Below are 12,759 nucleotides of genomic sequence, written 5' to 3' on the forward strand. Positions count from 1 at the left end.
GAGTCCACGGGGCCAAGCAATGTTCCCCAAGCACCACCTGCTGGAGCTGACGCTCCAAGTAGGGGCGGAACCACTGGAATTCAGTGCCTCCCACTCCCAACTCAGCCAGACGTTCCAGAAGGATACCATGGTTGATGGTATTGAAAGCCGCTAAGAGATCAAGGAGAATCAACAGAGTCATACTCCCCCTGTCTTTCTCCTGACATAGGTCATCATACAGGGTGAGCAAGGCAGTTTCTGTGCCAAAACCAGGCCTGAAACCCGATTGAAATGGATCCAGATAATCAGGGCCTTGCTAGACCTGTGTGATAATCCAGAGGAGAGGAGGGGAGATCTCGCATTAGGAATAATGTGAGATCTTGCCCCTATTCAGATAGGAGCTGCGACAAGCTCTGGAGGAGAGCCGTCACGGCCGCCAGTTTTATTTTTAAAGAGGCAGCAGCGCAGGAGCCAGGACAGGTAAGTAGTTTTTTTTTTTTAAAAAAAAAAGTCTCCTTCTCCCCTCCCCGACCCGTTCTCCTTCCCCCTTGCCCCCTGCAATGTCCGATCCCCCGGCCCGTCCTCCTTCCCCCTGTGATGTCCAGTCCCCCGTCCGCAATTTCCCTCCCGATGTCCCCGGCCTCCGTTTCCTGCCCCCCCATGTCCCCGGCCTCCGTTTCCCGCCCCCCCATGTCCCCAGCCTCTGTTTCCCACCTCCTCATGTCGCTGGCCTCCGTTTCCCACCCACCCCCATGTCCCCGGCCTCTGTTGGCCTCTGCCGCCGAGTCCCCGGCCTCTGCCGCCGAGTCCCCAGCCTGTGATTGCCGGAGCTGCCATGTCCCCCGGCCAGGCACTCAGCGGCGGAGGCCAACACAGGCTGGGCACTCGGCAGCAGAGGCCAACACAGGCTGGGGACTCGGTGGTAGAGGCCATCACAGGCCGGTGACATGGGTGGGTGGGAAATGGAGGCTGGGGACTCAGCAGCTACTCGTGCGTAAGTGTGGTAGCTGGGAAAAGTGGCAGACCAGTCCACATGCACATGGTCCCGGCCTCAGCCCAACCTGAGGCTGGGACCGCAGGAAGAACCGCGCTACAGGCGGTTTTGGTTAGCGCGGTGCCAGGGTGGCTCGAGCCCTGTCTGAGGCCGGGATCCCCTGTGCATCATTTGGATGCACAGGGACAAGCACGGGCCTCGCACTGCATTAACCTGTGGTCTAGCAAGGCCCTCAGTCTCATCTAAGAGTGTCCGGAGCTGGCCTGCAACCACCCGCTCAAGGTTAAAAGCAAATAAAGAACTCAAAGAACTCAAATATGAAATTGCTGATCTTCTAACCAAAATATGCAACATGTCCCTAAGCTCAGCCTCTGTACTAGAGGACTGGAGGATGACCAATGTAACACCAATTTTTAAAAAGGGATCCGGAGGGGATCTGGGAAAATTATAGGTCTGTTAGTTGAACGTCTGTTTCAGGTAAACTGGTTGAAAGCATTATTAAGGACAAAATTAGTTAGCATATAGAAGGACAAGTTCTGGGGGGCAGGGGCAGAGCCTGGATGCTGACTGTATGGTGGCATGAGAGAAGCACTCCCCAGCCCAATTAATAAAACATCCCAAACTGGAGGGAAAATGACTTGAATCAAAGCAAAACTTTGAAGGAATGCAAGGGAAAGAAAAAGAAAGATATGATTTCAAGCTGAAAGATAAGGCACAAGAACTGCAAGTAACATACAGCAGCTCTGCAACCGAAATGGCATCCAGAGTGTTTCAAACCTCCATCTGATGAGTGTTTTATTGCACGCTCATTACTGGGCACTCACGGAGTTTGCTCAGGTCCCTCACATGACGTTGTCTGCCTCCCATGCCCCTTTGCCCCTTCTGGCCTTCCTTGCGTAATAAAAAAAACCCTGGTTAAGTCCTATGTATTTTTAAACACAGAATTGCTGCTCTCTCCTGCTGTGTGCAGGAGAAGTAGCGCCATTAGAACAGCGGACTCAATGGGCCTCATGCTCATTGTGTACTTGTTTTGAAAGAGGAAGTAACTGAGGAACAAAAACACAGGCGGAGAAGCAACAGTAGGGAGCGTGTTAACTCCTGGTGTGATGGAGCTTTCAGCGTTCCAGAGATGAGCAAAGGAGGGGTGAGTCCTCAGCTCCACTGGAGATTACAAATACAGAAATGAAGGAAGAAATTTTACAATGTTTAAAACAATTTAAACTAGAACTTATGGATAATTGGACACAAATTTTGGAAGCGAAATTGGAGGATTTAAAGCAGAAAGTGGTTGAAGTGGAGAAAACAACTGTGTGTGCAATGGAAAAGGTGTCAGCACAATAGGAGAAATATAAAATATTAAAGAAACAAGCCTCTGAAATTAAACTAAAACTGATTGAGCAGGAAAACAAATTGACTTTATAACGTGCATTTTTGTGGTACAGCTAAGGATCTGGAAGAAAATGATATAAAATTATTTGTGGCAAAATGGCTGACTTCATTACTGCCTGATTTCCCCATTGCTCCTGATGACTTAGAAAGAGCCCATTGTGCATTGGGGGCAAAGATAAGAAACACGCAGCTTTGGTCATTATAATAAGAAAGAGACCTTATTTATTATTTATTTAAAACATTTATATCCCGCCCATATCATTAAGATCTCAGAGATAAAAACATACAGTATAAAACAATAAATATGCACAGTTAAAAACAAATTAAACCTTGATCCAAGTTAAAACAATATATAATTTAAAAGCAGTAAAGGCAGTTAAAAGTTTAAACAATGTGCCAGTGAGTTTAACCATCAAAGGTGTTGTTAAAAAGCCATGTTTTTACTTGGTGTCGAAATGCAATCAATGTTGGCGCCAATCGGGCCTTCAAGGGGAGGCCCTCTCCCTTGTCACATCATAGCATATATGTTGCATTGGTGGGATGCGGAGAAGGGCTCCTCCAACAGATCTAAGGTCTCGGGCAGGCATATATAAGGAGAGGCGCTCTCTCAAATATCGAGGTCCCAAGCCATTTAGGGCTTTAAATGTTATTACCAACACCTTGAATTCCAACCGGAAGTGTATAGGCAGCCAGTGCAGTTCCTTTAAGACTGGTGTTATGTGGTCTCTGTAAGATGTACCCACCAGCAGTCTAGCTGCTGCATTTTGCACTAGCTGCAACTTCTGCGACGTTTTCAAGGGCAGCCCCACGAAGAGTGCAGTGCAGTAGTCTAATCGGGAAGTTACCAGTGCATATACTACTGTGGCTAGGTTGTCCCTGTCCAGGAAAGGCCATAGCTGGTGGATCAGCTGAAGCTGACCCCAAGTACTCCATGCCACAGAGTCCACCTGGGCATCCAGTGACAATGATGGATCTAGGAGTACTCCCAAGCTATGTACCTGCTCCTTCAGAGGGAGCGCCACCTCATCCAGAACAGGTCACTTACCCAATTCCCAGACTTGGGAACCACCAATCCACAGAGCTTCCATCTTACTGGTTCCTCTCTATTTGGCCCTGGTTAGGCCTCATCTAGAGCATTGCGTCCAGTTCTGGGCTCCACAATTCAAGAAGGACGCAGAAAAGCTGGAGCGTGTTCAGAGGAGGGCAACCAGGATGATCAGCGGTCTGGAAACAAAGCCCTATGAAGAGAGACTAAAAGAACTGGGCATGTTTAGCCTGGAGAAGAGAAGATTGAGGGGAGACATGATAGCACTCTTCAAATACTTAAAAGGTTGTCACACAGAGGAGGGCCAGGATCTCGTCTCGATCCTCCCAGAGTGCAGGACACGGAATAACGGGCTCAAGTTAAAGGAATCCAGATTCCAGCTGGACATCAGGAAAAAATTCCTGACTGTTAGAGCAGTACGACAATGGAATCAGTTGCCTGGTGAGGTTGTGGGCTCTCCCACACTAGAGGCCTTCAAGAGGCAGCTGGACAACCATCTGTCAGGGATGCTTTAGGGTGGATTCCTGCATTGAGCAGGGGGTTGGACTCGATGGCCTTGTAGGCCCCTTCCCACTCTGCTATTGTATGATTCTATGATTCTATGATTATCAGGATTCAGCTTCAGTTTTTTGGCCCTCATCCAGCCCATTACAGCCTCCAGGCACTGGCCAAGCACCTTCACAGCCCCAGCTGAGTCTGACAACAAGGAGAAGTAGAGCTGAGTATCATCAGCATACTGATGGCACCCAACCCCAAAACCCCTAATGACCTCACCCAACGGCTTCATATAAATGTTGAACAGTATGGGGGATAGAATAGAACCCTGTGGCACCCCACAGCTTAATTGCCATGGGGTGGAACAGGAATCCCCCAATACCACTCTCTGGGATCGGTCCTGCAAGTAGGAGCGGAACCACTGTAACACAGTGCCTCCTACTCCCTTCTTGCATCAATGGTATCAAAAGCCTCCGAGAGATCCAGGAAGATCAACAGGGTAGCACTCCCCCTGTCTTTCACCCGGAGTAGGTTGTCAGTCAGCACCACCAACGCTGTTTCAGTGCCATGCCCTGGCCTGAAACTAGACTGAATGGGTCCAGATAATACATTTCTTCCAGGAACGTCTGAAGTTGCCCGGCTACCACACACTCAAGCACCTTGCCCAAAAAGGGAATATTAGCAATAGGGCGGTAGTTCACACATACCTCTGGGTCCAGGGAAGGCCTCTTCAGGAGAGGGCGCACTACAGCCTCTTTCAAGGCAGCAGGTACCACTCCCTGACAGAGGGAGGCATTTACCACCCCCTGGACCCACCCAGCCAATCCACCTCTGCTAGATCAAATTAACCAGGATGGGCAAGGGTCAAGCTTACATGTAGTGGGACAGACTGATTCAAGCATCTTGTCCACATCATAAGGCTGCAACAACTGAAACTGATCCCAAAAATCATGATTAGACGGCGCACTGTACACTGTACACCTCCCCAGGCTCTACGATAACTGTGGCATCAAGTTCTCAGTTAATGAAAAAACTGAGGAAATCAAAAGAAGTACAATGCCATAAGTACCTGTTATGATTTTGCAGTACTTAGCCCCAGAAATACTGCAAATGCGCAGAGGACTTCGCCCCTTCACCTTACAATTGCAAGAAATGGAGATTCGCTATTCATGGGGCTTTCCATTCAAACTAGTGGCCCCATATAAGGGGGTCACTCATATTGTGACAACAAAAAAAGAAGCTGTGCAGTTACTTAAAACTCTGTGTTTGGACCTTCCTGAAGGAGTTTCATCAGAGTATCAACAAGAAAATAAGATTGATGGCTCAACAAGGGAGCAGTCAATATATTTGGAACAGCCTATATCTTGAGAAGAAATAAAAAATACTATAAAAAACCTGAAGTCTAATAAAGCACCTGCCCCTGATGGCTCTACAGCTGAATTTTATAAAGCATATGTCAAATTATTGATTCCACAACTTTCAAAAGTGTTTAATGCAATATTACAGGGAACACAACTACTGGATACATGGAAACAATCAAGGATAACTCTTTTATTAAAACCTGGTAAGGCTCCAGAACTTCCAGATTCATATTAGCCCATCTCATTATTAAATGTGGACTACAAAATTTTTGCTACTATATGGACAAACAGACTAAAGAAAATAATCCATCCTGACCAGTTTGTATTTATTCCCAAAAGGTATATAGTGGATCCTGTTAGAGGACTATATACTGTAATCACTCATGCAAAAAAATTGAAAACACCACTAGCAATTCTGGCTGTAGATAAGTGTAAGCCTAAAATTTCTATTAAATATTTCACAAGTATATAATTTCGGCCCCAAATCTTCACATATTCTACAAACAATCTATGCTCAAACATTAGCAACAATTAGATTTAATAATATGGAAACATCCCCCTTTAAAATACAATCTGGTACCAAACAGGGATGTCCTCTATCTCCGTTATTATTTGAACTGGTAATTGAATTTCTAGCAGAGTGCCAATCAAAGATCAAACCCATTTAATAAATTTGTATGCTGATGACATGGTACTTATGCTACAAAATCCCAAAACAAGCATAAGACCCATCAAAGAAGAACTAGAACATTTCCAGAAAACATCAGGACTGAAAGTCAATTACACAAAATCAGTTTTACTATGTTACAGTATATCTCACAAAGATCAAATTGACATGTCTAATCAACTAAAAATCCCATTAGTTCACAATTTATTTCATTATTCAGGAGTCCAAATTTCAAAAAATATGAACAAATCCTTCCAATTAAATTATGGAAGAATCTGGAAACAAATAATAGCAGATATTAAAAGATGGAACAGAGTGAACCTGTCGCTACTGAGCAGAATATTGGTTATAAAAATGGTGGTGGTGCCAAAATGAGCATTACTTGTTCTATATTTTACCCACTGATATTGCACCAAAATTTGTTTAAATATGGCAATCAATAATAGACACATTCATCTTTAAAAGTAAAAGACCTAGGACACCATATATATTATATATATATATGAGGATACAGGAAGGAGGAAGGGGAATATCCCAATTAAAACTATATTATGAAGCCTATCAGCTCAGACATTTAATGTCTATAATAAGACATTTGTCACAAGACAAACATTTAGTTTGAATAGAAAAGGCTTTATTTCAAGATACAGATCTCACATCACTACTTTTCATTAAAAAAGAAATTAAAAAGGGCATACAACAACAACACACAAGTATTATTTCTATATTAGAAGTCTGGAAATACAGAAAGGAATCATTGATGCCTAGGGTATCTCCATTGATACCAATTTGTGGACACCCGAATTTTCACCTAAAAGAGAGAATGATAAAGAGGCTTCAAAAGACAAGCAACTGAATAATAATAATAATAATAATAATAATAATAATAATAATAATAATTTTATTTGTTACCCGCCTCTCCCTCTAGATCAAGGTGTGGTACAACACAAATAAAAATACCATAAAATACATATAACTAATTCAAACGTGACATCCTCCCTAAAGAGGCAGAAAGTGCCAGTGAAATTCTCATACTCCCAAAGCAGATAAACCATGCGGACAGGATGGAGAATATGATATGCAGAGGTGACTGTGGGGTTGTGGAAAACTGATGATGAACAACTTAGGGCCACCTACTTCTCTTTTTTTGTTTAGAGCAGCCTGGTGCCTGCCAAAGGTGTTGGATTTCTGTGTCAGCTTTATTGCTATAGCCCAAATTTTATCTTTTCCACATAGATACTGTCAACATCCGAGCTGTCTTCCAGTTACTTGCTTTTAATTGCTTTGTATTTGTCAACAAAAATCCAATTAGTACCTTTTCTTTACCTCTCTGTTTTGTTTAACATGCATAAAGCTATCTCTGGTGTTTTACAAATCTGTTGGTCAGTAATTTTTCCCATTTCTTGAAAAATCTTATCCCAAAACTTCCTAACCTTCCTACATTCCCACCACATATGGATTTGGGTTCCATTAATTTTACATCCTCTCCCTCACAAAGGTGATACATTCTTGTTGATTTTTGCCAACTTAAAGGGTGTCAGATACCACTTCTGAACTAATTTTAGGACACCTTTTATTCTTGTGGATATTGTTTGAATGAGGAATCTATATAAAAAAAAACCCATTCTCCATCCTCTGTCTCCTCTTCAATGTCTCTTTCCCATATCTATTTTATTGTTACATCCCCCCTGATTGCCTGCTTTATTAAAATTCTATATATATATCTGTAATTGTTATTTATAATTATGATTTTTCCCCATTCTGTTGTCTTTTGTACTTTGCCTTATTATCTTTCTGATTCTTATAAATTTACTAATTTGCATCCATACTAACCATGGCATTCCTACATTTTGTGTATGGTTATTACATATTTATTGTGTTATGGGGTGTTGCTGTTCATAATTTTTTTTTATTTAGATCAGTCCTATTTTTTTCAGCTTATTTTTACCTACTGCTTTCCCTTTTATGTCAAAGTCCAGATGCACTCAAATTGGTTTTAATGGAGAGATCCCTGGCACTAATTTCTCATTTTCTTAAATACCATACTTTCAGTAGTCCTTCTATTGTGCTTCCTTTATTTCTTATGTGTTGTTGTATATATTTTCTAATATAAAACATTTTCTGTATTTCTTCTTCTTTTAATTTCATTAGTTCCCTTTCTTTTTCTACCCACTGTGTACTTACCCCTTCCTTTATTATTGTTAATAATGTCTTAGTTGTTACATATCATAGTATGTTTTTAGGTGTGGTATACCCCATCCTTCTCCTTGCACAGATCAATATCTAAAAACCTTTGCTGTTCATGGTCTTTTACTGTTAAAAATATATTTTCTATCCTGTTTTGCCATGATTTTAAACCTTTTGATTGGAATTTCTTATGGTAGTATGTTAAATAGATAATAGCATTATTTTTATAGTCATAATCTGGTCCAATTATTTAGCTTTATCCTTTCCCATCTGGCTATGTCATTCTTTAGTTCCTTCCAGTTTTCCGTAATTTAGATTGGGTATATTCTTCTGTCTTTTAGGGATCTGAATTCCTAAACATCTAAATGCTTTTGTTACTAAAGAAATACCTGTCATTTTTGAAAATTCTGTTTGTTCTTAGAGTCCTATACTCAAACACATCAAATCAGATTTCTTTATATTTGCTTTAAATCCTGCCACCTGTTAGAATTCTGCTAGTTCTCTTATCAGTTCTTGTATTCCCTTTTTTGAATTTCCTAAAGTAAATAAAATATCTGCATATAGGCCATAGCTAGACCTAAGGTTTATCCCAGGATTGTCCTGGGGTCAAACCTGTTCATCTAAGTGCCACACAGGGCATCCAGCACTCAGGCAGGAATGAACCCGGGATGATCCTGGGATAAACCTTATGTCTAGCTACGGCCATAAATTCAGTATAAATTCACTTCCACCCCATGTATCCCTTTAATATCCATATTTGCCCTGATGTCAGCAAGAAAATGCAGGTTGCTTACCTGTAACTGTAGTTCTTCGAGTGGTCATCTATGCATTCACACATATGGGCTCTGCGCCTGCGCTGAGACCTAGATCGGAACCTCCAATAGCTAAGCGACACGCTTTTGGGCAGGAACCCCTCCCCCACGCCACTGCGCATGTACCGTGGGTTCCCGCCCTTACCTCAGTTCATAGGAGTCTGACATCGTGCTCCCATAAACTCGAATGTAAATAATCAGTCTTAAATATATATGATAACACATATACACAATGCTCTAATAAAGAATAACATATGTCACCAAGTGGGGTTGGTGGGTGGGTTGTGTGAATGCATAGATGACCACTCGAAGAACTACAGTTACAGGTAAGCAACCTGCATTTCTTCATCGTGGTCTCTATGCATCACACATATGGGCGAGTAGCAAGCTGACATACCTTTGGAGGTGGGTTGGTGCATCATGTCCCAGCCTCAGAGCTCTTTAGGTTAGCTGTCATCTCAGGACTTCCGAGAGCACAGCTCTCCCGAAGGTGCAGTCCTGATGGGCTCGAGTGTCCACGTTGTAGTGCCTGACAAACGTGGACGGAGTAGACCACGTTGCAGCCTTGCAGACATCTGTCAGGGAGACTCCCCTGCTGAATGCAACAGATGTTGCTACAGCTCTAGTGGAATGAGCCTTAACTGACTGTTGCAATTCCAATTTTGACAGAGAGTAGGCAAGATTAATTGTCTCTACAATCCACTTCGATAGTCTCTGGCAAGAGACAGCTAAGCCCTTAGATGGCTCTCCATAACAAACAAATAATTGTTTAGTTTTTCTAAAACTTTCAGTCCTAGCTTTGTAGAAGGCTAGGGCTCTCCTTACATCGAGCGTATGGAGAGAAGTCTCGATTGCCGTCGTTGGGTTCGGGAAGAACGCTGGGAGAATAATGTCCTGGGAGACATGAAAGTTCGACACCACCTTAGGTAGAAATGAAGGGTCAGTGCGTAAAACGACTTTGTCCCTATGAAACACTGTAAAAGGTGGGTCAATTCTGAGAGCTCTAAGCTCGCTTGTACGTCTCGCAGAGGTGATGGCTATTAGGAAAACTGTATTGAATGATAAAAGTCTAAGGTCCGCTGTAGCCATAGGCTCGAAGGGTTTAGCAGTCAGTGACTGTAAGACCACAGATAAGCTCCATGACGGCACGACGTTCTTGATGGTCGGTATCGTGTTCTTCAACCCCTTCAAGAATGTTTTCGAGAGGGGGTGTGAGAAGGGCGAGTACCCTTCGACACCATCATGGAACGCTGCTATCGAAGCTAGGTGAACCCTGATCGAGGACAGTCTTAGACCTTGTCGGTAAAGTGATAGTAAATATTCTAGTATTGTAGAAATAGGGCATGAGTTTGCTGACTGATTGTTCTTTGAAGCAAAAGTTAGGAATCTTTGCCACTTCTTGGCATAAGATTTCCTCGTTGACGGTTTCCTCGATGCCATCAGTATTTGATCAACTGTTAAATTTACGGTACCGAGGGAGGCGTTGGGATTATCCTCCACGCCGTCATCTTCAGTGTGGATAAATCTGGATGCCGAACCTTGCCCCGGTGTCGAGACAAGAGGTTCGGTATCGACGGAAGCCTGATGTAATTTTGTCTCGATAGTCGAAGAGCATGCGGAAACCAGGCCTGTCTTGGCCACCACGGTGTTACTAGGATGCAGTCCGAATTGTCCATCCTGATCTTCGCTAGGACTCTTGTTAGGAGGGGGAACGGAGGAAAGATGTATAGGAGATTTCCTTTCCACGTTCTTGTGAACGCGTCTCCTAGTGAATTTTCTCCTTTTCCAGCTCTGCTGCAGAATCTGGAGCAGACTGCGTTTCCCTCGGCGGCGAAGACATCGACGGCTGGAAACCCCCAACATCGAAAGAGGTGTTGCCTGGTATCGACGTCGAGCTCCCACTCGTGGTCGGTGTGGAAGGACCTGCTGAGTGAGTCTGCGATGACATTGTCCTTCCCTGCGACGTGGACCGCTACCAGGTAAATATTCCTCTTCACACACCAGTTCCATATTCTGGTTGCAGATCGAGTCAGCGGGTACGACCTGGTTCCACCCTGCCTGTTGATATAACAGACTACAGTGGTGTTGTCTGTGGCTATCAGGACATTTCTGCCCTCGATGATCTGGGCAAAAGTCTTTATCGCATACTCCACTGCCAAGAGTTCTTAGGAGGTTGATATGCTCCTCCTTCAAAGAAGGGGGCCATCGCCCTTGTGCAGTAAGGTTGTTGCAATGGGCTCCCCAGCCTTCCATGGAGGCATCGGTAGCGATCGTTACCGAAGGCGATGGTCGTTGAAACGGGACGCCTTCCAACAAATTTCCCATCGAGCGCCACCATTTCAGCGATGCCCGTACTTGTCTCGGGATGGAGAGAAAGGTTCTGTGAGCGTTGTGGCGAAGGTCGAACGTTCTCAGGAACCATCCTTGTAAAACTCTCATGCGAAGCCTCGCAAACGTAATGACGGCCGTAGTGGCTGCCATCAAGCCAAGTAGCCTTTGAATTGTCCAGGCTGAGTGTCTCGATATCGACGATGGAGTCGTGAAGCGTCTTCGCTCTGGCCAGAGGAAGGAAGGCTTTGCCATCCAGGGATGATAAAGTCACCCCTATAAAGTCTATCTTCCTTCGAGGGGTTAGGATGGACTTCTCTTCGTTGACCCAGAGGCCTAACGAATTCAATAATAATTGTTTAGTTTTTCTAAAACTTGACTCCTTTTCCTTGTGTGTCATGTCTTTATTAGATTGTAAGCCTGAGGGCAGGGACTGTCTTTTTTGCTAAGTGTAAGCCGCTCCGAGAGCCTTTTTTGGCTGAGGAGCGGGGTATAAGTATGATAAATAAATAAATAATAAATAAATAAATAAGTTGAGGGTCGTAGATATATTGTCTCGCAGCGTGGATTTGTTCTCCGCTACCAGCAGCCAGTCGTCCAGGTATGGATAGATGATTTGTTTTTGTCTTAGGTGGGCGCAGACGACTGCCATCGTCTTCGTGAAGACCCTGGGCGCCATCAAGAGTCCGAAAGGGAGGACAGAGAATTGGAATTGTTGAGTTCCAATGGCGAATCGCAGGTAAGGTTGATGTGATTCCCTGATCGCTATATGGAAATAAGCATCCCTCAAATCTACCACCGCGAACCAAAGGCCTGCGTGAAGGAGTTGGAGTACCGAAGAAACCGTTGTCATTTGGAATTTCTTGGGGCTGATATAGTTGTTTAGATTTCTTAGGTCCATGATAGGTCGAAGACTGCCATCCTTCTTCGGGACCGTGAAGTAGCGGGAGAAGAATCCCTGGTTGATTTGATGTGGTGGCACCGGAGATATAGCTCCCTTCGATAGGAGGGTCTGAACTTCGAGAAGAAGAGGTGCGGACGGTGCTGTTACTTTCGGTCCCGAAGGAGGAGGAAGGACATCGAATTCGATGGCGTAGCCCTGCTTGATGATAGTGAGCACCCAGGAGTCGGTTGTTATTAACTCCCATTGATGGAAATGGGGTGCTAAACGGTTCAAGAATGGTGGTAGATTTGGGGCACGGGAGTCAAACCCGCTGTTTTTTGCTAAAGTCAGGTTGACGTTTATCCCCCTGGAATCGACTTTGGAAAGGTCTCTTCTTCTGCAACTGCTGTTGTTGTTGCCTAGGTTGGGGTTGATAATAAGGTCTGTGTTGGTATTGTTGGGCAGGTGGTTTTGTCCAACGACGCGGTTTGTATTGTTGGGACGGTGCATTGAAACCCATCCTTTTGGCTGTTGTACGGGCCTTATAGATGGTATCTAGTGCCTCGTCCGTCTTGGAGTTGAAGAGTCCTTCCCCGTCAAAAGGTAGGCTTTCAATTCT

Source organism: Elgaria multicarinata, chromosome 1 (assembly GCF_023053635.1).
Source record: "Elgaria multicarinata webbii isolate HBS135686 ecotype San Diego chromosome 1, rElgMul1.1.pri, whole genome shotgun sequence".
NCBI classification, from domain to species: Eukaryota; Metazoa; Chordata; class Lepidosauria; order Squamata; family Anguidae; genus Elgaria; species Elgaria multicarinata.